We start from the raw sequence: 24222 nt of genomic DNA, 5'->3' as shown, positions 1-24222 counted from the left end.
GGCCCTCATTCCCCAGCAGCTGCGGAGCATCTGACCAAGGCGGCGGTCAGACCTTTAACGCAGGAGAGGGTGCTAGGAATCTCTGGGTCCCGACAGGCTGCCAATGGAAACTGACCCTTGCAACGCTTAACACTCGAACCCTCTCATTTATGTATTTATTTATTAAAAATACCCTCAAAGGCCCTCATTACGAGGGTATTACATGGGGGGAAGGGCGATCACAGGCACTGATCATAGATTATACGTCATACTAAAACAAGAGAATAGAACAAAAGTAATAATAGAGTGAAACAATTAGTATACAAGATAATTAGGTCACACTTATTACAGAGAAAACATTACTACATATTAGGAGAACATAAGGCAACTGCAATGAAAAGCAAACAGCAACAAACATCGAAAACACTGCACAAGTCCCATAATAATAATAGTAAGATTAGTTGACAAGCAGCGAGCGAATTAAATCTTGAAACGTAGTCAAGTCTGGTTCCGTGGCAATGTCTGATGGTAAGGCGTTCCATTCGGTTATTGTGCGCGGTAAGAACGAATATGCGGAATGGGATGACTGGCAGTTGATGCGTTTGATTTTGTATGGATGGTCACGACGTGGAGAGATAACTGGTGTGACTGAAAGCAGTGGTCATCAAGTGATGGATGGTGATAAAGCTTACGGAAAAGTGATAGGCAAGAAATTTTACGGCGAAGTGCTAAGTTGTCCAGCTCTTCTTTATTCTTTAACGAGGTGACACTGGTGTAACGTGAATAATCTGAAAAAATGAATCGCTCAGCACGGTTTTTCAAGGCTTCGATGTTACTGATATAAGTTTGTTCGGGATCCCAAATGGCAGACGCATATTCTAGTTTTGGACGGATTAATGTTGTGTAAGCTAGTTTTTTAACATGCATTGAGGCTTCTTTTAAGTTATGTTTGATCAGTTCGAGAGTACGGTTTGAAGAGAGAAGGGTAAGATTAATATGATTATTCCATGATAACTTTGACTGAAGACTGATGCCAAGGTACTTGTAAGTTATGGCGAGTTGCACAGCGTTGTTATCAAGGGAGTAGGTGGTTGGAATTCGTGACCTATTGGTGAAAGACATGAGTTTAGTTTTGGAAATATTTAATGGCGTTAACCAATTAGAACACCATGCACTTATTGCCTCCAGGTCAGCTTGTAGTAAGCGGCTATCAGTGTTACTTGTTACACATCGATAAAGTACACAGTCATCTGCAAATAGTCTGATTTTGGATGACACGTAACTGGATAAATCATTAATATAGATTAGAAAGTGTAGAGGTCCAAGTACGCTGCCTTGTGGAACTGCAGACGTAACATCAGCATAACATGAGTTGGAGTTGGTAACTGATGTAAACTGAATTCTAAATAAGAGAAAATCGGTGATCCATGCAATTATAGCAGGATGAATGTTAAGCTGTGAAAGTTTAAGTAACAACCTATGATGTGGAACACGATCAAACGCCTTAGAAAAATCTAAAAATATTGCGTCAACTTGAAACCCAGCATCTATCAGTGCATGTATGTCGTTAACAAATCCCGCAAGTTGGGTGTCGCATGAGTAGCCCTTGCGAAGACCGTGCGGATGCTTAAAAATAATATCATGGTCTTCAAGGAAGTTGATGACTTGACTGTGTATGATATGTTTGAAGGGGAAGAAAGGGGTTAAGCGAGGGGCTCGATTGTTATTAGTCATATCATAAGAAGCCAACAAACACTGAAACCAAGGACAACATAGTGGAAATCACTTGTGCTTAATAAATAAAATAATGAAACGACAAATTCATGGTAATTAAAGTGGATGAAAAAACAACTTGCCGCAGGTGGGAACCGAACCCACAACCTTCGCATTCCGCGTACGATGCTCTACCAATTGAGCTACCACGGCGCTGTTCTCCCATCCACTTTCTTGTGTATTTGTGTGTCCTAGTTGTTTTTTCATCCACTTTAATTTCCATGAATTTGTCGTTTCATTATTTTATTTATTAAGCACAAGTGATTTCCACTATGTTGTCCTTGGTTTCAGTGTTTGTTGGCTTCTTATTTATTTATTTATTTATTTCAGATACTGTCAATCCCAGCGGGATTTTTACAGGTTGGGCATATATTATACACTCACAAATAGCGATAAAAACAGGTTTACATGATTTCAACAATATTTGCAATCGACAGAAAGCAGATTTACACATATGGTAGGAAATAAAACAAGGGTACATTTCATTTGGCAAAAGGGGGTGAAATTACATAGGCAAATACAATGCTCATACAGATTTCATTTTATACAATGACTTGAGTGGTGTTATTTCCGGCTAACGTATTCTAATTATTGCACAACAGCTCTTCTACAAGGGTTATAAATTTCGGCAACGATGTGTTAGTCGTTATGAAGGGGTCCAGGCTATTCCATTCTCTTATTGCAAGAGGAAAGAACGAATATCTAAAACAGTCAGTGCGAAATGCATATTCTTTAAGTGTTAATGAATGCTTATGGCGGGAAGGTCTGGTGTCAGCTAGGGATATATACAACGAAGTATTTATTCGTAATGCATTGTGTATCAATTGGAACAATAATTTTAGTCTTGCTAGCTTGGCGCGGTTTCGCAGAGTAGGAATACCGGCTTGTTTTAGCAGTTGGGTAGGTGAATCGCTATTCTTGTATTTGTTAAAGATGAATCTAATTGCCTTTCGCTGCACTCCTTCTAGTTTGTTAATAAGCTGTTGTGTATAAGGAAACCAAATTGTGTTACCATATTCGAGAACTGGGCGAATAAATGCGTTGTATGATAGCAGTTTAATTTCCGGTGGCGCAGCTCGAAGTCTTCTTCTGAGGAAGAACAGCCGTTTTAAAGCAGATGGTATGATACTGTTAATATGAGATTCCCATCTTAGGTCATGTGAAATGATCAAGCCAAGATATTTAAGCTCATGAACTCGGGTGAGCGGTATATTATTGATTGTGTATTCGAAGTCTGACCTATGTTTTTTGCGGGTTATAGATAAAAAGGCAGTTTTTTTAATGTTCAGCTCCATCTGCCACTTTTTACACCACTTCACTACCTCGTGAAGGGCGCTGTTTAAATCAACGTGGTCATTCATAGAGTTAATTTCATTATAAAGAATGCAGTCGTCGGCAAAAAGCTTCATTTTAACGCGGATGTTAGAGGGTAAATCATTAATAAATATAAGGAATAAAGTGGGAGCAAGGACACACCCTTGAGGCACCCCCGATGTAACTGGTACAATGGAAGAAATTTCATTGTTAACAACAACATACTGAAACCGGTTGGTTAGGTAATCTTCAATCCAATTGACAATAGAACCATCGCCTAAAGTTGTTTTCAGTTTGCTGATTAGTTTTCGATGGGTTACTCTATCAAACGCCTTTGAAAAATCTAATGCTATTAAGTCAACTTGTTTTTGATTATCAATGCTTTGGGATAAGTCATGCGTTACTTCAAGTAATTGGGTTATTGTTGAAAGTCCCCGCCGGAAGCCATGCTGGATAGGCGATAATATTTCTGCTTGTTCTAGATAGTTCGTGATATGCTTTAATATGATATGCTCTAATAATTTCCCTACAGTGGACGTTAGCGATATTGGTCTGTAATTACCAACATCACTTTTGCTTCCTGCTTTATGAACGGGGATTACTTTCGCTATTTTCCATTCCTTTGCAAGGCTACATGTTGATAAGGATTTGTTAAATATTAGATGTAGATATTTCGCGTTGACTTCGGCATATCTTTGAAGAAAAGTGTTGGGAATATTGTCCGGGCCGTTTCCTTTTTTTGTGTCTATTGATAGTAATAAGTTCAGGACTCCTGACTCAGTTATCGTTGGCATGCCTAGTGGTCTCTGGTTGTAGTGATTCACCTCCGGAATGCGACCATCGTCAGCAGTGAACACAGACTGGAAGTATGTACTTAATGAATTTGCAAAACTTAAATTTTGTTCCTGAGAATTGAGAGTGTTGCTTTGTTTTTGGGGGCTAAGATACTTCCAAAACTTTCCAGGGGAATGCTTTAAAAAGTTAGGAAGCGTAACTGAAAAGAAATGTGATTTCGCTGTACTAATCTTTGCTTTCATTTCATTGACAGCACACGTGAGTTTACGTTTATGTTGAGGGCCTTTTTTTGTTTTGAGCAATTGTCTTAGTCGCTTCACTTTGCGCTTTGCATGAATGACATCACGTGTTATCCATGGGTTATTTTTATTAGTTTGTTTGGTTCTTATTGGAATATAGTTATTGATGCAGTGGGATACAATGGCTTTAAATCTTTCCCATATTGCGTCTATATCAGTGTCTGAAGAATTAGCGAGTTCTTCAAATGACTGATACTCCAAAACTAAGTAATTAACTATGCTTGAGTCGTCAGCTTTTATAAAGTCTGGATAACTAGTTTGGGAAATAGAAAGATTTGTTGCGGCCTGAATGGGAGTAGTGCATAATGTTAATTTGTGATCTGATATTCCATCTAGCACTGCTAAGTTAGTTTTATTGATCGAAAAGTGGTTGCTCAGAAAGATGAGGTCAAGAATGTTGGATGCATTGCCTTGAACACGTGTGGGCTCGTTGACAACTTGTGACAAGTCAAAACTAAGCATAATATCAAAAACAATTTCTGAACAAGGAGAGCGATAACTCATGGTTGGCCAGTCGATATCAGGAAGGTTGAAATCCCCGAGAAGGATCAGCCGGGATTTTGGTACATGAAGTTCCATATACTGATGTAATGATGTCACTACGCGTTCATCAGTCGAAGGGCTACGGTATATACAACCGACACTGATAGTCGTTGCACCAAAACTAAGTTTGCAAAAAAGTGCTTCAGCATTTTCGACTTCTGGTAAGATAGTGAAAGGAATTTTTTTATTTATTAGTAAAGCAACTCCTCCTCCTCGCGTTAATCTGTCTTTGCGCACAATCACATAGTCGGGTGGGGCTATTTCTTTGTCCTGTATGTCATCTGTAAGCCACGTTTCTGTAATCGCCATAAAGTCGGGCTCTAGGCTGATAAGAAGAGACTCTAGTGCGTTAAGCTTATTCAAGATACTACGCGCATTTACGTTTGCAAAGGTTATTTGTTTCGTTTTTGGGGCGGTCGGGGGCGTAGGTGTGGTCCAATTCCTTCCTGGTTTTTTTGGCCTTTACTCGCATTTGTCTGTGCCTTTACAGGTACCCGGCAGTTCTTTTCTTCATCCCACTGGAACAATGATATGACTAATAACAATCGAGCCCCTCGCTTAACCCCTTTCTTCCCCTTTATTACATAACGGGGGTCTCGACTCCGGCAACATTGATGCCTTCAGGTAGCATATGTGGGTTTATTGACCAGTTGCCTTCACCCCAGAAGATCACGTTCTCGTGGCACCTGCGGCAAGAAGGACGTTCCACGTCCGCCGTCAAGGTCTGTGAGTGGCGGCGCTGGCTAACACTCCCAGGGTTTTACTAGGACACACAAATACACAAGAAAGTGGATGCGAGAACAGCGCCGCGGTAGCTCAATTGGTAGAGCATCGCACGCGAAATGCGAAGGTTGTGGGTTCGGTTCCCACCTGCGGCAAGTTGTTTTTTATCCACTTTATTTTCCATGAATTTGACGTTTCATTATTTTATTTATTAAGCACAAGTGATTTCCGCTATGTTGTCCTTGGTTTCAGTGTTTGTTGGCTTCTTATGATATGATATGTTTGAGTAATTTACAAACAGTGCTGGTTAAGGAGATGGCAGGATAATTAAGTGAAGAAGCACGATCCCCTGATTTGAAAATCGGTATTGTTTTAGCAATGTGCCACTCATTAGGAGTACCACCAGTTGATAGTGACTGGAAAAAAAATTTACCGACGATTACGTTACTTCCTAATGCGAAATTTGAGCGCAGCAAATAAGCTGTTTCACCTTTTCGATAGATTGAGGCAAAGAAATCGAGCAACACATGTATGCGCTATCACAGAATTTTTTTTTTATTTTTCACACGTATTCCTTTAACAAAGACTCCGCTAACAGTTCTTGACAGTCATGAAGGAAGCTTTGTGGTCGGAGAAATAGACTGATATATGTTCGACTTGGTACACCAATGCTTGATTCTCAAAGACGAGATCTATACAAGTGCCTCGCGAGGTTGTCACAGCCGTGGGACGCGTTACGAGCGAGAGGAACGGGATGTTCTCCCGCATAAGTATTAGGAAATTGCTGTTTGTCTTTATGTCAAGCCGCCACCGATCTGGCTCTCTGATTGCCACCGCACAGGGCGAACGGCAGCGGCAATTTCGGCTCGGGCGGTGCACATATACAGATCCGCCGCCACCGATCTGGCTCTCTGATTGCCACCGCACAGGGGTTGCATTGGAGGAGGAGCGAAGAAAGGAATTAAGTTCGAGCCGGCGCTTTGACAACCGGAGACTCGCAGGAAGAGGGGGGAGGGGGGCGGCGTGTACACCCAGCGGCAAACGATGGGGGCAGAAGCGCGCGCAGCAAGCGGACAACACGATAAAGGGAGGAGGGAAGAGATAGCAGCGACTGACTGATGCAACTGAAGAGCACCCTATCCGCCACACAAGAACAGGGGGGGGGACCCTTTCCTCCTCTTTCTGCATGGCGGCGACGGTGTTCTATGCAGTCACGTTATCTTGACTCTCTAGCGGCGACAGCGGCATCCAGCGGTATCAGTCGGTCGCTGCTAGCGCTGGGGGGATGAAAGGGGGGCGGAGCTGGTTACGAGGCCGACGCCGACGCCGACGACGACGACGACGCGAAACCCAGGAACGGACGCCAAAGAGCTGCGCTCTAAAATAAAGCGGTTAACATAGAACAAATACTATGCGATGTATTGTTTAAAATTTTATTATGGAAACCTAAGTGGTCGGCACTAGATGACGTTTTAAGATTCGTTAGTACAGATAAAACATGAGACTCACTGATGACTACCTCGGGCATTGTGGTTCCCACTAATGTATTTAAAGCTGGGAATGAGTAAAGTTTTTACGAGTTAAAATTGTTACGAACGTATCATTAAGAAGTTGAGCGCAATCTGAAGTGGGGATAGGAACACCATAAGAATCAGTAAAACTGACGTCGGCGCGAGTTCCAGGGTTCACAACACGCCAAAAGCAACAATTATAATTTTTTAGCATGGACGGTATATCATGAGAAAAAAGTTATGCCGAGTAGATTTTAGCAATGCCTTATAAGCCTTTTCACACGCTTTGTGTTTATCAGACCAGTCAGTTTTGCCCGCCTGTACAGTCTCTTTCTTGTTATTGAGCCGCCGAAGCTTGTTGTTAAAACAAGGAGAACTGCTTTTGTAGGAAATTGATAACATAGGAATGAACGTGTTAATGAGTGAACTGAGGGTGGCTTTAAAGAGGACCCAGTTTTGTTCAATGGAGCGTGAATGAAAATCATGCAGAAATTTATTTGAAAATGTTGTTAATGCATTGTTAATTGCGTCGAAATTGGCTTTACCGTAATATCTTATTTTCCTTTTGGTAATTGCTCTTTTGCTCACACAAAACGTAATGCATCCACTTATAACATCATGGTCAGCAATGCCTTCTTCATGAGTTGTGTCGGAATATATATCAGGATTGTTAGTTAAAACTAAGCCTAGTATATTGGCAGAAGTTTCAGTGGATTGTGTTGGTTGGCTAATAAGTTGGGTTAATGAAAAGTCAAGACAACTGCCGAGAAAGGTATGTGCGGCCGCATCCGTGGCCGATACGGAGAGCGTCAACCAATCGATATTGGGAAAATTGAAATCTCCAAATATGATAATTACCAACCTCGGAAAAAGCGCACCCACCTCGCTCAGTACCCGATGATACTCATCGGAAAATGTACCAGACATGTCGGGTGGACAGTAAAAAACACCAATGATGAAACGAAATGCAGCACCCTTCAAGGAAATCCAAGTACATTCAAGAAAAGAATCGATAATTATGGGTGCGGCAATGAATGCTTCCTTTATCACGATGGTCACACCGCCCCCTCTACGCTGTTGTCTGTCACATGAAAAAAGCTTGAAAGTGGATTCACTCGTAAAGATGCTGTTATCGTGATTGGTGTCGTTGAGCCAGGTCTTGGTAACACTAAAGAAGCCTGGAATGAATCGATGAGCGTTGAGCGTGCAATACCATTAGCGACAAAACTCGTACCGTTTGTGTATAAAAAGGAAAATTTATTATCAGTGCTACAATGCAATTTTACGGGTGAGCTGGAAGATGAACCTGAGGTTAAGGAAACAAAAGAGGAACATCATTCATCCCTGCGACGGGAAACAAGAACAGCCTGGCCTTCATTGGTGTTCCACTCGCAAACGTCATTGTTGAAATGCAGTTTGTTGAAAACAAGAAGTACTCGATCTCCGTCTTTCTTTATAGTTCGCGAGAAGCGGAGAAGTTTCCGTCGCTTTTCGCGAACTGCCTCCGAGCAACCTCGCGAAATGCTCAAGTTCGTGTTTTTGGACTTATGGCCGCGGCTCAGAACCAGCTTAACTTCCTTCTCATTGAAGAATTCGGCTATGATAGGCCCCTTCTTCTCATACGAAAAGTGGCCCAAATGATGTGTTCTCCAGATCGACGTCACGGTAAGCCCAAGTTTTTCGGTACAGAAATTATTTACGAGTCGTTCAGACTTTTCCTAAGTTTCTTACCTCGCCGGATCTGTTAAGCCATAAAAGGGAACGTTAGACCGCTTAGAGCGATTTTCCAGGTCGTCAGTTTTTTCTTGTACACCTATGAGACCGTTGTCACTGCTCGCGATGAACTGAGCACGTGGGGCTGCTGCAAATTTCTGCTATAGATCAAGGACACGCTTTATCAGTTTTTCTAAATCATTCTTTAACTCTACATGAATTTGAAGCACCTTGTTAACAGATTCTTGAAGTACTGAATTGCTAGCTTCAACACGCAAGATAGAGCCAGCCACAAGGTCTAGCTTTTCCTCTTGAGCCTTGGTCATATGTCCCGGGTTAAGCTCACGATCACCTCCCAGAACAAGCAGGCACATCAGATACGACACACAAGCGCGAACACTTTTCAAAACATGAGGTGGCCACGACACCGCTAAAAGACAGACATCATCGTCACGATAAGAATAAGCGTCATAGTAGCCAACCTGTATAAACATCAGCGGTGAGCGTAGGATCGCAGTGGCGCTGCCGTGGCCCCGTGGCGAGTGAGGCTAGCTTAGCAGGACTCTTTGATGAACTATACGACATTGTTTGGGATATTATCAGCCTTAGTGAGATTAAAAGAACTGGTGAGGCTTACATATTGCTAAATAAAGGCCATGTCATCTGCTATAGAGGTCTTCCTGATAAGAGGCAATACGGGGTAGCATTCCTAATCCATAAGGACATAGCGGGCAACATTGACGAATTCTAGAGCTTTAATGAGAGGGTAGCTGTAGCCGTAATCAAATTTAATAAGAGGCATAGATTAAAGGTAGTACAAGCCTACCCTCCAACATCCAGTCACGACGATAAGGAAGTAAATCAGTTTTAAAAAGATGTTGAATTAGCGATGAGAAAAGTGCAAAGGCGTATACAGTAGTAATGGGTGATTTCAATGCAAAAGTGGGGAGAAAGCAGGCGAGTGAACAGGCAATTAGCCACTACGGTGTCGATTCTAGAAATGCTAGAGGAGGGATGCTGGTAGAATTAGCAGAAAGGAATAAGGCGAGAATAATGAGCACCTTCTTCAGGAAACGTAGCAACAGAAAGTTGACCTGGAAAAGCCCTTATGATGAAACAAGAAATGAAATTAATTTCATACTTTCTGCCGATACTAGCATAGTGCAGTATATAGAAGTGATAGGTAGGGTAAAGTGCAGTGATCATAGGTTAGTGAGGACTAGGATTCACCTGAATTTGAACAGAGGAAGAGTAAAATTGGTCAAGAAAAAGCAGGTGAAGTGAAAGGCAATTAGGGTAAATACAGACAAATTTAGGCTGGTACTTGCAAATAACTATGCAGCCTTAGAACAGAGAGATGATGATGATGACATACAGGTTATGAATGAAACCGTAATGAGGCTGGCTTCAGAGGCAGAATGTGAAGTGGGAGGCAAGGCACCAAGGCAATCAATAGGCATGCTCTCCCAAGTAACAAAGGACCTAATAAAGAAGCGATAAAGAATGGAAGTGTCCAACTCAAGATATAAGAATCAGCGGAACTGTCAAAACCGATCAACAAAGCGAAAATAAGTGATCTTAGAAATTATAACGTAAGAAAGACTGAAGAAGCCGTAAAAAGTGGACGAAGCCTGAAATCGGTGAGAAGGATACCTGGCATAGGACGAATCAAGATGTATGCACTGAAAGATAAGCAGGGTGTTATATCGTGCATATTACTCAGTACGATAGCAATGGAGACATTACTCAGTCTCTGCGTATATTCGATCCTTTTCTCCTCCCTTTTAGACGGCTCCAAGCACGCGCCTTCTAATGGCGCTGCGGTTGGCAGCGACGCCTTATATAACATATCCCCTCTTTAAAAAAAAGAAACGGTCGTCCATTACTTGCTAATGCAGTCCTGCAGCTTCTTCGGTGTCTTCTTGTTGCGGGCGCTTCTCCTCGTGCGCGCTTCGCATCCTGGCAAATTAAATGAAGCTTTAAGCGTGCGCCCTGCAGCAGGTGGTTCAGGGTTCAGTGGTGCATTATCTGCGCTTAATGTGTCAGGTTACAGCCGCAATAGTTGAACGATCGGATGCCGGTGACCAGTTCATGACAGCAGTGGTACCGAATTTCATTCTGCTGATAGCTTCACGGTGAACGGCTGCTAATTTGGAAGCATTCCACACACGCCCATCTTCCAAGAGGTAGGAGGCGGGTCCACGCTTTTCAATAATTTTCTTGGGCACAGAAAACTGTGAAGATAGCTTCCCATGAACTGCAGGTAATTTAACCCGCATGTAGTCACCAACAACGAAGTTGGGTTCCTTCGCACCGCATTTTTCATCGGTGTACCGCTTCGACCTCATTTGCTTGTTCTTGACGCGCTGTCTCAACTGCTGTAGTGCCTTTGAAGGGTCCGTGCTGAAACATTTGTCAGGCAATCCCACAATGTCAAGTCTGGTTCGAAGTTGGTGTCCATGAAGAAGAATAGCGGGTGCAACATGAGGCAACAGTAGTCGCATGAGGCATACAGTGATATGTTTGCAGGTAATGAAACATCGCTGTTCTTATATCACGACAACTGTGCTGAACAACGACGCAATGAATCGTTACAGTACATTATTGAAAGCCTGCTCTCTGATCCGTCTGATGCATCCCTTAGCATGTTACTGCTACAAAATGGCATCCAGTATCGCCGCAACATGCACCCCGACGGGCCCGAGCTCCTAGCCGTCAATGCGTCTCATCTTCGACAGATTGTCCTCCAGCAACTGCACGACATTCCAACCACTGGACACGTTGGCGTCAATCGGACCTATGACCGAATTCGGCGACGGTTTTTCTGGCCCCGTCTCAACCACTCCGTCCGGCGCTATGTTACCGCGTGTTAGTCGTGTCAACGCCGTAAAGGACCAGCTGTACATCCTGCTGGTCTGCTGCAGCCTTTGGATATACCAACGGACCCTTTTTTTTTTCGCGTTGGCGTTGATCTTCTCGGGCCATTCCCTATGTCAAATGACGGAAATAGGTGGAACCTGCTATGCCTTTACTAGAGCCATACCGATTAGTTGCGCTACAGACGTCGCTGACGTTTTGCTTCACGACGTCTTCTTACACCACGGTGCACCTCATCAACTTCTCACCTATCGCGGAAGATACTTTCTTGCCAAAGTCATAGACGACCTACTTCGACCATGTACAACTAAACGCAAGCTTATTACCGCTTACCATGCTCAAACTAACGGTCTTACCGAACACCTGAACCGCACAGTAACTGACATCCCAGCAATGTATGTTTTTTCCGATCATTGCAACTGGGACACTGCTCTACCATTTGTCACGTTCGCCTATAATTCCTCGCGCCACGACACAGCTCGCTACTCACCCTTCTATCTGCTCTTCGGCCGTGAGTCGACTTTCCTTTCGAGACTCTCCTTTCGACCACACTCGACTCACCGACAGAGTACACTAGGTATGTCGTAGCCACAGTGACCAAAGCACCCCAGATTGCCCGCACTCGTATTTCGTATTTATTCTTCGCAGACACGCCAGAAGTGCCGTTACGACTAGTTCCATCACGACGGGGAGTACGAACCAGGTGCTCTTGCACTAGTTTGGTCTCCAACTTGGCGTGTTGGTCTTTCGGAGAAACTCCTCTCGCGATACTACGGCCCTGACGGTATCCTTCGCCGGGTGCCCCTGTCACATATGAAGTGTCTCCACTGTATGCCACCGTGCCTTCACCTCTCTCTGACATCCTCCCCGTCAGCCGTCTCAAACCCTACCTTTCTCAGACCGATGAGCTGCACCAATGAGGTGCTTTTTCCGACGAGGGTGATGTGACAGACTGTAATGTGGGAAGAAGAGGACGCTGAAGGTGCTCTTGGAGACGACGAAGAAGAGTTTCTTTCGCTGCTCTAGGCTGGTTGGCTATGCCATTAAAAGCTACCTGTGAATAGGCGTATGCTTCTTCTTTCGCGTAACATCATAGCCGGCAATTTTCCCTCACGCGACGCTGGGGCCGACGATGTACGCCGACACCGGATTTTCTGCCACACGCGGCCCTTAGCGCCATCCCGCTGCTAACTGCCTAGTTCCCGTCGGGATCAAACCGAACCCGCATCGTGGGGGTCTACAAGTGAGCCACGCAAGCGCTTGCTAGGATGCAGCGGGAAAATGCCCTACAAACGCGTCCTAGCGCGCTAGGAGACTCGTGATGTGACATGCGCGCCGCGTAGCGTCGAGATGTGCACATTTTGCATTGCAGTTGCGAATTATTATACCTGGTTGAGCGCTGTGTACCAGATGCACAGGTAGCGGTACAAGGCAGTTAAAGAAGGTTTGAGAAAGAAAAAAATGTGCGCAGCTTGCACTAGTGGTACAAGGTTGGAGTCAACAGTGGAGCTTGTGATCACTTAGCTTTAACGTGGCTTGCTTAAGTTGTTTGTAGGTTTTGTGACGTGCTAGGTTTCGGCTAAGTTGTTGGTAGGCTTGGCTAAGTCGTTTCTAGGTTTTGCGAGGCTATGGTAGGCATGGCTAAGTTGTTTCTAGGTTTTACGAGGTTATGCTAGGTTTTGCTAAGTTGTCTTGGCCGGCATGACGCTGCAAATTTACGAGCAGACGTAGGCCGGAATCGCTTTCTCGGTGATTTCGAGCGTTCAGGCGCCGACTCTCGTGTTCCCTGGACGGAAACTCGGGATCTTCGACTCGGCGTCGCGTCTACTCAGCCACAGCTTCGGCGCGGTGTTCCGGATCAGCTCGGCGGCGACGCATCGCTTCTCGCTTGGCAGTAGGGCGCTCTTCCTGGAAAGCCGCTTCTTCTCCAGGCGCCCGGACTTTCTTCGGTGTTCCCATGGCAGCAGCACGTACGCATGGAGTAGGGGAGGCGAGAGGTTTCTCGCCGCGCCGACTGTTCCGAGCCTGTGACGTCACGGCTCCGCCATACGCGTGTACGGTTCGAGGAAGTTAGGTGACTCGGTGCGCTCGCAGGTGGTTGCTAAGCAACGAGAGGCGGCGCACAGCTGGGCCGAGTTTTCTGGTAACGCTCCACGGTGGATCGAAAGTTTAAACAGCTCCGCTGTTAAAAAAAAACCTGTGATAGAGGCATAGGTGAGAGATGTGATGACGAGAGGCAAGAGGCGATATGTCTAGTTTAGATTGTAGTGATGAAACGCTAGTGTGATATGAGTAAACTGAAAGAATAAATATAGCAGCACTGTTTTGAACATATTCAAGGGCTTTAGTGAGATTAGTTTGGTGAGGGTCAAAGATAGCACATGCATATTCAAGTTTCGGTTGCACGAGCGTTTTATAGGCAACTGATTTGACGGGTGGTTGTGCCATGAAGAGACTACGGCGCATATAACCAAGAATTTTGTTGGCTGAATTAATTATGTGGCTTAAATTATTTATCCAAGGAAAATCTTTGGAGAGGTGGGAAGTACTTGAAGGAGTCGGTGGTAGATATAGTAAAGTTATTAATCTTCTAGGCAGGGGGGACTTATTTAGGTCGAATTAAATGTGTACAGTCTTACTAATGTTCAGGGACATGAGCCATGTAGGACACCAGTCTTGAATATGAAAGAGATCTTCCTGAAGACAGGACACATCAGCGACGTTATTGACTAGGCGGTGAAGGACACAATCATTAGCGAAAAGACGTATTACAGAGGTTACAGTGAATGGCAGGTCATTAATGCAGATTGAAAATAATGTCATTCCATAGAAGGTTCAGATACACGCAGAGCCCGAATGCCAGTGATGTCCCAGAAGTAAACATCATTGTCCACACGAAGTTGATTGAACTGCCACACGTGTTCTGCATGAGTGCGCAAGCATAGCAGGAGTGTCGTGGCCCACGGTGTCCGCAGGAATCACCCCTATCCAAGCGAGACGATAATCTCATATCATCACTGTTTAATCACTGTAAAATTCATCATTAACTAATATTTGGAAAAATAGTTGCCAAATATTTCAAATACATCCCTATCCGCCAATTAACCATTCAATAAATAATTCTGGCCACCATTTTGTGCAAGTTGAGCCGATGGTCAGAAAGTTCCACCGGGGTGGATTTCCTTCTTACTCTCTGATGACATGTGCCAACTTGCGTATGTGAATTTGCTAGCCTCGTGCCTCTATGATCTTCTGGAGCTCAGACTACGATTGCACGACTTTCATGTATGCTTTCCTGCTAAAAAATACCCTAAGTTATTCGCTGCGCGCATCAGACGCCCTCTCAAAACAGGCTAATTTTCAAGTTGTTCAATTCCCTCTTGAGTGCAATCAATTTGGAATTCTTATGAGTCATAATAATATATTCTGTAAATATTGAAGGAAATATTGAAGTAGCGCGCCAGTACTGCTTTTCGGTCAGTGCCGCGTGCAAAAAATTGTCATTTGGCTGCCCTCTGCTAAATGACGGCTCTTCTTGTATGTGTCTGTGCATCACGCCACTTTTAAAAGTGAAGGTTCACGGAGACATGCACTTGAACAAAAGTATCACGCTCTACCGACCGTGAAAACGCGACAGACTTACGCCTTTGATGCCCCACCTTACACGACACCGGTCCCTGAGGTAACTACAACACTTCTTCATCTCTTGTCCCCAAATTCTCACCTGACGCACCCACCGGAAAAAATTCGAGGACGCTTAAGCTTTAACGTACTTAAGTTTAAGTTTAAAGCTTAAAACGCTTAAGACGCTTAAGTTTAAAAGTGGAACGCCATAGCATTAAAAAACCCCCGACTGCTTTTCATGCTTCCCGGTGACTTCAGCTTATGTAACCGTAACGGTTACCGGCAAACGCCGGCGGCGAACGCTCTGCAAGAAGGCAAGCTTTCTGGTCTCGCGGCCAGAAATTGGTCGAAATTCTCTCATTGTATCGCGCTTTTAACACTTCAGTCTGAGTTAACATAATATATATGCCACGTCGGTGTTTTTTTTTTTCATTACATTTGTTTGTTGGCCGCCATTCTCAAAATTCCGAGGAATAACTTTGCAAAGAAAAAAAGACGAGGCGTGAGCAACTTTGCGGGTAGAAGAGTGGAGTCGGGCTTCGGTTCGAAACTCTTTTAGCGAAGTGACGTACGCCGGACGTATATCGGCAACGGACGCCGGTTTTTCTGCGACGCGGGACCCTTAGAGCCGTCGCGTTGAAAAAGCATCGACAAAGCACGAGTTTTAACGCAACAGCGTTGAGGGCCCGTGCCGCAGAAAATCCAGCGTCGGACGTTGTTTCGACAAAGTTCTTCGAACTACGAAACCCAGACCCTCCATGTGGCGCAAGGAAACTACTGAACTAGTTGAATTCCTCAAGCTGAAATACGCTGAAAAATTGTAAAGTGCGACTTACACACAACCTACAGACATGATAGCGCCAGGTTGTAGTTTGACTATACGAGGAAACATAATTCTGTTACGCGAAAACTTAGAGACACTCCTTTTCCAGCGTTTCTACCATTTATAGACTGACTACGGCGTCCGCAATTTATCTAGGAGGCCACGGACCGGCGCGCTTGGTTCCTTGCAATACCTCCGGATGGCGCACGCATAGCGGCCCACGCAAGAGGCCGCCTTTCTACCAGAAAGCCCGCCTTCGTGCATAGCGTTCGCGACCAGCACTTTGCAGTAATCATTACGGTTACATACGCTCCAGTTGCGGGGAAGCGTGAGAAGCAGTCGGGGATTTTTGAATGCTATCGCGTTCCAATCTTAAGAGGAAGCTCGGGCCCAACTCCGCCGCGGCCTATTCAAATACATGTAAAACGCGAAAACGTTCGTCTGAAATAACCCCTGGACCGATTTTAATTAAATTTGTTGCATTTCAGAGAGAAAGCTGAATTCTAGTGACTGTTGGAAGCAGAATTTCGATTTAGTGCTTGAATTTTGTCAGAAAGATTTTCAAATATTCCACAGTTTGAAAAAAATATAAGCACGAAGTTTACAAATTCATAGCTCTGCATCAAGAACAGATATCGCGCTTCTGTAAATGGCATCCATTAGATCGTTCAAAGGGGACCAATTCGATATATCAATTTACGCCTTACGTGAATGTGTTGTCTTGTTTACAAGGGTTCTGCGAAAGCTGTATTTATATATTACAAATTTTGTTAGCTTCAATTGTAACATATTAGTCTTTTCCGCTTTAGATGTACTATTAAATCCAATTCACAGAATTGTATTACGATTTTTCGTTGCTGAGTTACAGAGTTGTAAACTTGATAGTTTCGTTTCTTGAAAATTTTAGATTTCTCCCAAATTTTAATAAAAATTTGACGACATAAATAAAAAATTCGAAACCAGCAGTCACTAGATTTTAAGTTTTTCTTTCAAATTCAACAATCCTCGTCAAATTTTGTGCAGTGGTTGCCGAGAAAAACTAATTCTCCTTTTACATGTATTTAGATTGGAGCACCCGAGCTAAAGCTTCCTCCTAAAGCAAGCTTCTAAATGTAGCATTAGACGCTCGGTGGTAATTATCAGTTGTTAGTGCCGTTTTTCTTCCTCGTTCTTTGTCTTTTCTTGTGCGTTTCACGACTCAGTTTCTCACTGAAGATAGTTGTGTCTGTGCAAATTATATTAAATTCTACCGTTATACACGCCAAAATCACGATCCGATTATGAGTCACGCCGTAGTGGGGAACTCGGAAATAATTTTAACCACCCGGGAACTTTTAACGTGCACCCAATGCACGGTACACTAGCGTTTCTGCATTTCAACCCCCATCGAAATGCGGCCGCCGCAACCGGGATTTGAACCCGCGGCCTCGTGATTAGCAGCATGCAGCCACCACCAGGGGTGTGCGTGCATTGCGCCCTCGCCCAAATGCGGCGGCAGGGAATCTTGTCGGCAGCGGAACGCCACAGCCGCTCCTCCGCCGTACGTAAACGCGGAGCAACTCCGTCCGGATTAGATGCACGAAATCACTGCGAACAGTTAATCACAAGAAGTACTATCGCGCTCACTATATCAGTTGCAACACGGACATAGACCCATTTAGTTCTTTCGATAATAAAACTAATAAATGCTTCTACCGATCCGCGACGGAGGCTGAGCAAACACAGGAAATGTATCACCGTGTCTCTGTACCCAATGCAAAACGAATCCCAGGACTTTCAGTGTCTCGCACATGTTTAACGGTAACACGTGCCATGACACTGTTTTCCACGGCATCGTCCTTGGCGCGCAAGCTTTTCGGTGCGAGTTACACATACTACGAGTATTTGCTGTCGACCAGCGGAGCGGTGAACATTAGGAATTCGTTTGCAAGGAGCTCTAGGAACTTTAGCTCCTAGAACGTTTGAGAAGTTGCGGGACTTTCGCGTTAGTTTTTGCGATACCGGCCCTTGCGATGTCGTGTTGCGGGACCCTGCCCACTTAATGTCACAAAAAGAAAAGAACACCTGCTTCCGGTTAATAATTTTCAGGAGACCGGTGAACAACAGACGGTTCACGGGCCATGCGCGATCCGCGACACGGGCCGCTGTTGGACGGCGCGTTGCCATTGTGGCGGTGAGGGGGGCAAGCGCTGCACGAACCTGTCGGCTGCTTCACGGAGACACCACGGGTATAGAAGCGCCGTGCTTATCACTTGCCCCTCCCCCCCTCAGAGGATTCCTGCTCCCCATCCCTATTGTTCGTTTTTAATTTGTTTCTTACCAGCATCTTGGCTCTTCAGTTCTCCCACTTGGCCCCTTAAGCGAAAAAAAAAAAAAACTACGCCGAAACAACGGGGGAGTCTTTCGGGCTCTCGCCGTCTAGCGTTTCACTCCTTGTTTTGGCCGAACATCCCGCTGTCCGTACATCGCGACAACGGTCAACTCAGCGCGGCATTCAGCACCGCCTCCTCCATCTGCCACCGGCGTGCTCTCCTGGTTCGGCTTCTTTCGTTCCTTGCCGCCCGTTCCTTTCGGGCCCTATTCCGCGTAAAAATATGAAACGTTGATTCCTTTCTCACTTGGCTTTTGCTCTATAAACACAAAAATTGGGAATTCTGCTGCGTTGTACTATGTATGCAGTTGTTTCATGGTTTCTCAACTCGCATTGGTGTCCGTTTATGTCTATAGGCAGGAGCAGCATCAGGTCTAGCCGGTTGCTGGACATTCTATTTCCTCTGGGACCCTGTTTCTTAAGTGGGGAAATATCAAATAAACAATGGATGTAGCAGAGTCACATTACAGGCAGCAGAAAACCGTCGTTCAGTCAAACTTACAGCAAGGAAAAAAATTCAGAGCCATTCCACTCTGTGAAGGCGGATGACCAGCGAAGCTGTTCATAGCGCACGACACAGAGGGGACCCAGAATATTGAACAAAGGTACGCACGTATTTATTGTTCTAATCTGTGTTTATCGTGGCGATAAAGGTACGCACACATATTAGCGTATCGCCTCTGTTATTAAATATGTTAGTCACGTAAGACAATGACTGGCTCATACCCTCGTATACGCGGCCTCCTCATTACGACGACCGAAGAGAAGTTAAATTCTACGCTGGAATGATGAGCGGCAGCGGAGCCAGCTGTTGAAGCAGACGACGCTCGATCCATTGCTGATGATGGTATTACTTTATATATATATTTTTTTTTCGCAACGGAGCCAGCTGTGGAACAAGACGACGACGACGAACACGCGAGCAGTGGCACTAGCGCGTTTGCGCGGTTAGCGCCGAAAATTTTTTAACAGTCGTTGTTGAAAAAGTTGTACAAACCATTTCTTGTTTTTTTTTTTTTCAAAGGCATCTGTTCTTACCCTTGTGCCTGGGATCTCTTTCGGTCCCACGTGTGACAAGATTAGTTCAAGCGCACGTTACAGGTCCCCGAGCGCATAGGGATATGTGCCATTGAGCTTGGACCCTTTATGGACTATCACCAGGATCGGCCCACATAACGGACACATTTTATTTCCACATCCTAGTCACAGACAGCTTCGCTGTAAAAAGAAAAGCAGGACTGACCTCGTCACCAGTATTTCATCGTGATTCGTTGCCGCCACGTTGGCGTCTTCGCTTCGTCCGGGCGTCGCTTCCTTCTTATACTTTTGTAGTGGCCTTCATTGGTACACTTTCGGTGAGTCATTTGGTGTGTTTAGAAAAACCTTATTTCGACAAGAAACGATGCGAACGGTACAATCACGGCACAATTCCACCCCGACTATAACATATAAGAAACGAAACACAGCAGGTTTTCAAAGTAAGTACTGTCCGAGTCCTCACGCACCAACATACAAACACATATACCCACGCAAACGCACAGTTACACATAAACTAAATCCAGAGAAAAATCCAGGAATGCGGGAGATGGCAATTCAGGACGATGAGCAAAACGTGAACAAGGTGAATGCAGGCTCCTGCATTCACCTTGTTCACGTTTTGCACATCGACATAAACTAAATGTCCCATGTATAAGATGATTTTCAATATATACAGTGTACGCAATGGTTATGTACAATGATGATGTGAAAGAACACTTTACACAATTTTGAAGGGGTGTGCACGAGAAGTGTTGGTCTACTTGTCTCTAGTACGGCTCATGCCCTCTACAGCGACAGTGGACCTACCTTTCTATATATATATATATATATATATATATATATATATATATATATATATATATATATATATATATATATATATATATATATATTATAATACCGAGACCGCCCAAATTGTCCAGCGCTGTTTATTCCCAAAAAGACAACGCCCCAGCTCATGCGCGCAGTCGAAGAACAGGGAAGATGATGATGGCTATGAACAAATGAAAGCGACCAAGTACGTCAATAGTCCTTACACTAACTTCCCCCTGTCATGGAAGCGGCCAGCCTGGCCGCAGATTAGAGATTGTCTAAACGGGGAGTGACGGGCTTCATCTGCGACACGTGAACAATTTCGGCATTCCGGCGGCGCCGGTTATTGACAGAGTGTACTAGGCGGACGAGATAGTTCGCTGCAGATGTTTGCTGCACAACGGTGTATGGGTCAAATTAGCGTTGAAGGAACTTCTCACAGAGGCCTGGAGTGCGGACTGGAGTCCAAAGCAGGACTTGGTCCCCAGGGTGAAAGCGTACATCACGGCGTTTGTTGTCGCAGCGACGTTTGCGCTCAGCTTGGGTAGCTTCTGTGCTTTCCCGGGGATTTGACGGCAATGTGCAACTCGGGCAGCAAAATCTTCTGGAAGCGACGCGTTAGGCGAAAAAGGTGCTAAAAAGAATTTTCTGTCGACTATGGTGGAAGGAGATCGTCCATACACGAGGAAGAAAGGGCTGTAGCCGGTAGTCCGTTGAAAAGCAGTATTATGTGCGAATGTCACAGAATTTTATCCCAGTCAGTATTGTCAGGACGGATGTACATGGAAATCATGTGAGACAGCGTACGGTGGAAGCGCTCAGTAAGGCCATTGGTTTGCGGATGATAGGTAGAAATAGATTTGTGGGCGGTATCAGCGGCCCGAAGGGCTTCGCTGAGAACTTGGGAAATGAACGCCTTGCCACAGTCACTGAGAAGAACGCGAGGAGCCCCGTGGCGAAAGACGATGGAGCGCAAAAAAAAAGTCGGCGACCTCAAAAGCCGTACCGGATCGCAGAGGCGCAGTCTCGGCATATCTTGTTAAATAGTCGACCGAAGTGACAATCCAGCGGTGACCGGAGGGTGTCAACGGCAAGGGACCATATAAATCAATACCAACAAATTCAAAAGGTGCGTCCGGGCAAGGGTGAGGTTGTAGTAAACCGGCAGGAGGGGATGTCGAGCGTTTGCGGTGCTGACGTAACGCACAAGAGGCAATGTATTTGGCCACCGTTGTGGATAGGCCAGGCCAGAAGCAGCGGGTCATGATGCGGTCGTAAGTCTTCCGGAAGCCTAAGTGGCCAGCCGATACGTCTTCGTGAAGTGCCTCTAATACTCGCAGGCTAAAGCAGCGAGGTAGAACTGGGACCAACCGGTGACCTGTTGGGTGGTAAACGTAGCGGTGTAGCACGCCACCTTGAAGGCTAAATTGTCGAAGTTGGCATCGCAAGCGGCTGTTGGGTGGTTCGGCGAACCCACTAAGGCGATCCATGAGAGCTCGACAGTAGGAGTCGACCCGCTGAAGCGACACGAGATCAGAGCGTGATGAAAGCGTAGCTTGGTCCAGGGGCGTTATCTAGAGCTGGTGTGAGGCAGGCGTAGCATCGGAACGACGTGGTGGGGAAGACGACGGCGCGTTACCGGGAGAGAGCGAGAGTGGGCAAGAAGACAATGCGTCTGCATGATGATTTTTTCCAGACTTGTACGTTATTGTAAAGTCATATTCGCGCAAGCGGAGTATCCAGTGTCCTAAGCGTCCTGCCATGTTTTTCACTGATGACAGCCAACACACAGCATGATGGTCGGTGACCGTGGTGAAGTGGTGGCCGTAAAGGTATGGGCGAAATTTCTGGATCGACCAAACGATAGCCAGGCACTCTTGCTCTGTAATGGTGTAGTTCCGCTCAGCTGGAGAAAGTGTTCGGCTGGCACACGCTATGGCTTCCTCTTTAGAGGCTGCATTACGTTGCAGAAGTACTGCGCCAATACCTTGTGCGCTTGCGTCAGTATGGAGTATGGTGGGGGCTCGATTATCGAAGTGGCGAAGCACTGGTCCGGAAGTAAGATGTCGCTTAAGAGCTTCAAAAGCCGACTCGCAGTCGCTAGTCCATGTGAAAGAGGCATCGGTAACCAATAGTTTGTGTAGAGGAGCTGCTATTGCAGCGAAGTTGCGTATAAATTGACGAAAATATGACGCCAAGCCGAGGAAACTACGTAGGTCTTTCTGTTGCTGGGGGCGAGGAAACTGGAGAACAGCACTAATGTTTTCGGGGTCTGGCTGGATGCCATCTTTTGACATGACGTTGACCAATACCTTCGTGATCTTCCTTGCAAATTTGCATTTTTTGTATTGATTTGGAGACCGGCATTTGCCAGGCACTTGAGAACTTCGTCTAATCGATGAAGATGTTGGCTGAAGTCAGACGAAAATATGACACTATCGTCCAGATAACAGAGGCAGGTCTTCCATTTTAGACCCCGAAGTATGTGCTCAAATGTGGCAGGAGCGTTACAAAGGCCAGAAGGCATCACGTTAAATTCATAAAATCCGTCTGGTATAGCGAATGCGGTCTTTTCTTTGTCAGTCTCGTTCATCGGAATTTGCAGATATCCTGATCGAAGATCAAGGCTGGAGAAATACTCTGCCCCTTGTAGTGTGTCCAAAGCGTCATCAATTCTAGGTATTGGATGTACGACCTTGCGTGTGATCTTATTGAGCGCTCGATAATCGACGCAAAAGCGAACGGGGCCATCTTTTTTCTTTACCAGACCCACGGGAGACGTCCATGGGATAGATGAAGGTCTTATCTTGCGCGCAAGCATGTAAGCAACCTGTTGTTCAATGACATTTCGTTCGGACAGCGATACACGCTGGGGGCGTCGTCGTATTACAGCGGGACCATCGGTTTCGATGGGGTGTGTAGCCGCAGAAGTTTGGCTCAACACAGGGGAACAGCTATCGAAACAGGCTTTGTGCTTGGCCAAGACCACCAGTAAGGCTTCGGACTGCGCGGCTGCTGGGTCAGCACCAAGAACGGCTGGAGGAGAGAAAGAATCATCCAAACCTGAGGTTGGTGCTGGCGAAGAAGGGCAAAGCGTGACTACAGAGATAGGTTGAGTGTCGGCGAGGGTTGCCACAGTCACCCTTTTGGGCAGCATCACTGGATCTGGGGTCGTGTTGCAAGCAGACAGAAGGGCGTGGCCACGTGAAAACCGGACGAGACAGGTGGCAATGAGAATTCCGCGAGAAGTACAGCGAGAAGGGGCGACTAGGGCGGCTCCGTCGGCGATCAGACTGGATGTGGCGGCTACAACGCCTTCGTGACCAGGACGCAGGACGTAATCTGCAGCGATGGCCAAGTTCACTCATGAAAGTGAAGAGTCCGTAACAGGTGCAAGCGCTGTATCCATGATATGGACAACTTCCTTGCTCCATGAAATGACGGCTGAAGCAGAATGTAGGAAATCCCAACCCAGTATAAGTTCATGGATACACGTTGGAAGGATGAGAAACTCAATATGGTGGCGTATGCCATCGATGAGAACATGAGCAGTACACTGTCCGTCGGGGTGAATGAATGCATTATTAGCATCACGCAAAATAGGTCCAAGATAAGGCGTTTTTACTTTCCGCAGCCGGGAACACAAATCACTACGAAGAACAGAAACTGCGTCACCGGTATCTATGAGAGCTGACGCGGGAACACCTTCGACAGTTACAGAAAGCATGTTGGCCGGGCGAACAGGAGGAATTTTTGAAAACCGATAGGAAGCAGTTCTCCTCCAAAAACTGCAACAGTTAGTTTTCCGAGTGCTGTTCGACAAGATGGGAAGTGGGGCGAAGCGGTGATGTACAGCGCCGGTAAGGCGATGGAGAACGACGTCTGGCCGAACGGGAACTATGAGGCAGATCGGGAGCAGCTGGAGGAGACGGAGGACGGTGTTGAGGGAACGAGTACGATTCGGCATAGTAGGCTTCTGGTCAGCGAGTGTGGTCTCTCTCGTGTTCAGCATAGCCTCGTCTTTCA

The 24222-nt window shown here is 45.6% G+C and overlaps 2 non-coding genes across 2 annotated transcripts; one reads left to right on the top strand and one right to left on the bottom strand.

The window, feature by feature from the left end:
* Positions 1–1832: 1832 nt before the first annotated feature.
* On the bottom strand, positions 1833–1905 carry TRNAP-CGG (transfer RNA proline (anticodon CGG)). The gene has a single exon. It is a non-coding gene; the product is annotated as a tRNA-Pro (tRNA).
* A 3603-nt stretch (positions 1906–5508) lies between these two features.
* TRNAS-CGA (transfer RNA serine (anticodon CGA)) lies at positions 5509–5581 on the top strand. Its single transcript has one exon. It is a non-coding gene; the product is annotated as a tRNA-Ser (tRNA).
* Positions 5582–24222: the final 18641 nt, after the last annotated feature.

The sequence above is a fragment of the Dermacentor variabilis genome, chromosome 2, assembly GCF_050947875.1.
Source record: "Dermacentor variabilis isolate Ectoservices chromosome 2, ASM5094787v1, whole genome shotgun sequence".
In the NCBI taxonomy this organism is placed as follows: Eukaryota; Metazoa; Arthropoda; class Arachnida; order Ixodida; family Ixodidae; genus Dermacentor; species Dermacentor variabilis.
This window is presented reverse-complemented; position numbering and strand designations above follow the sequence as displayed.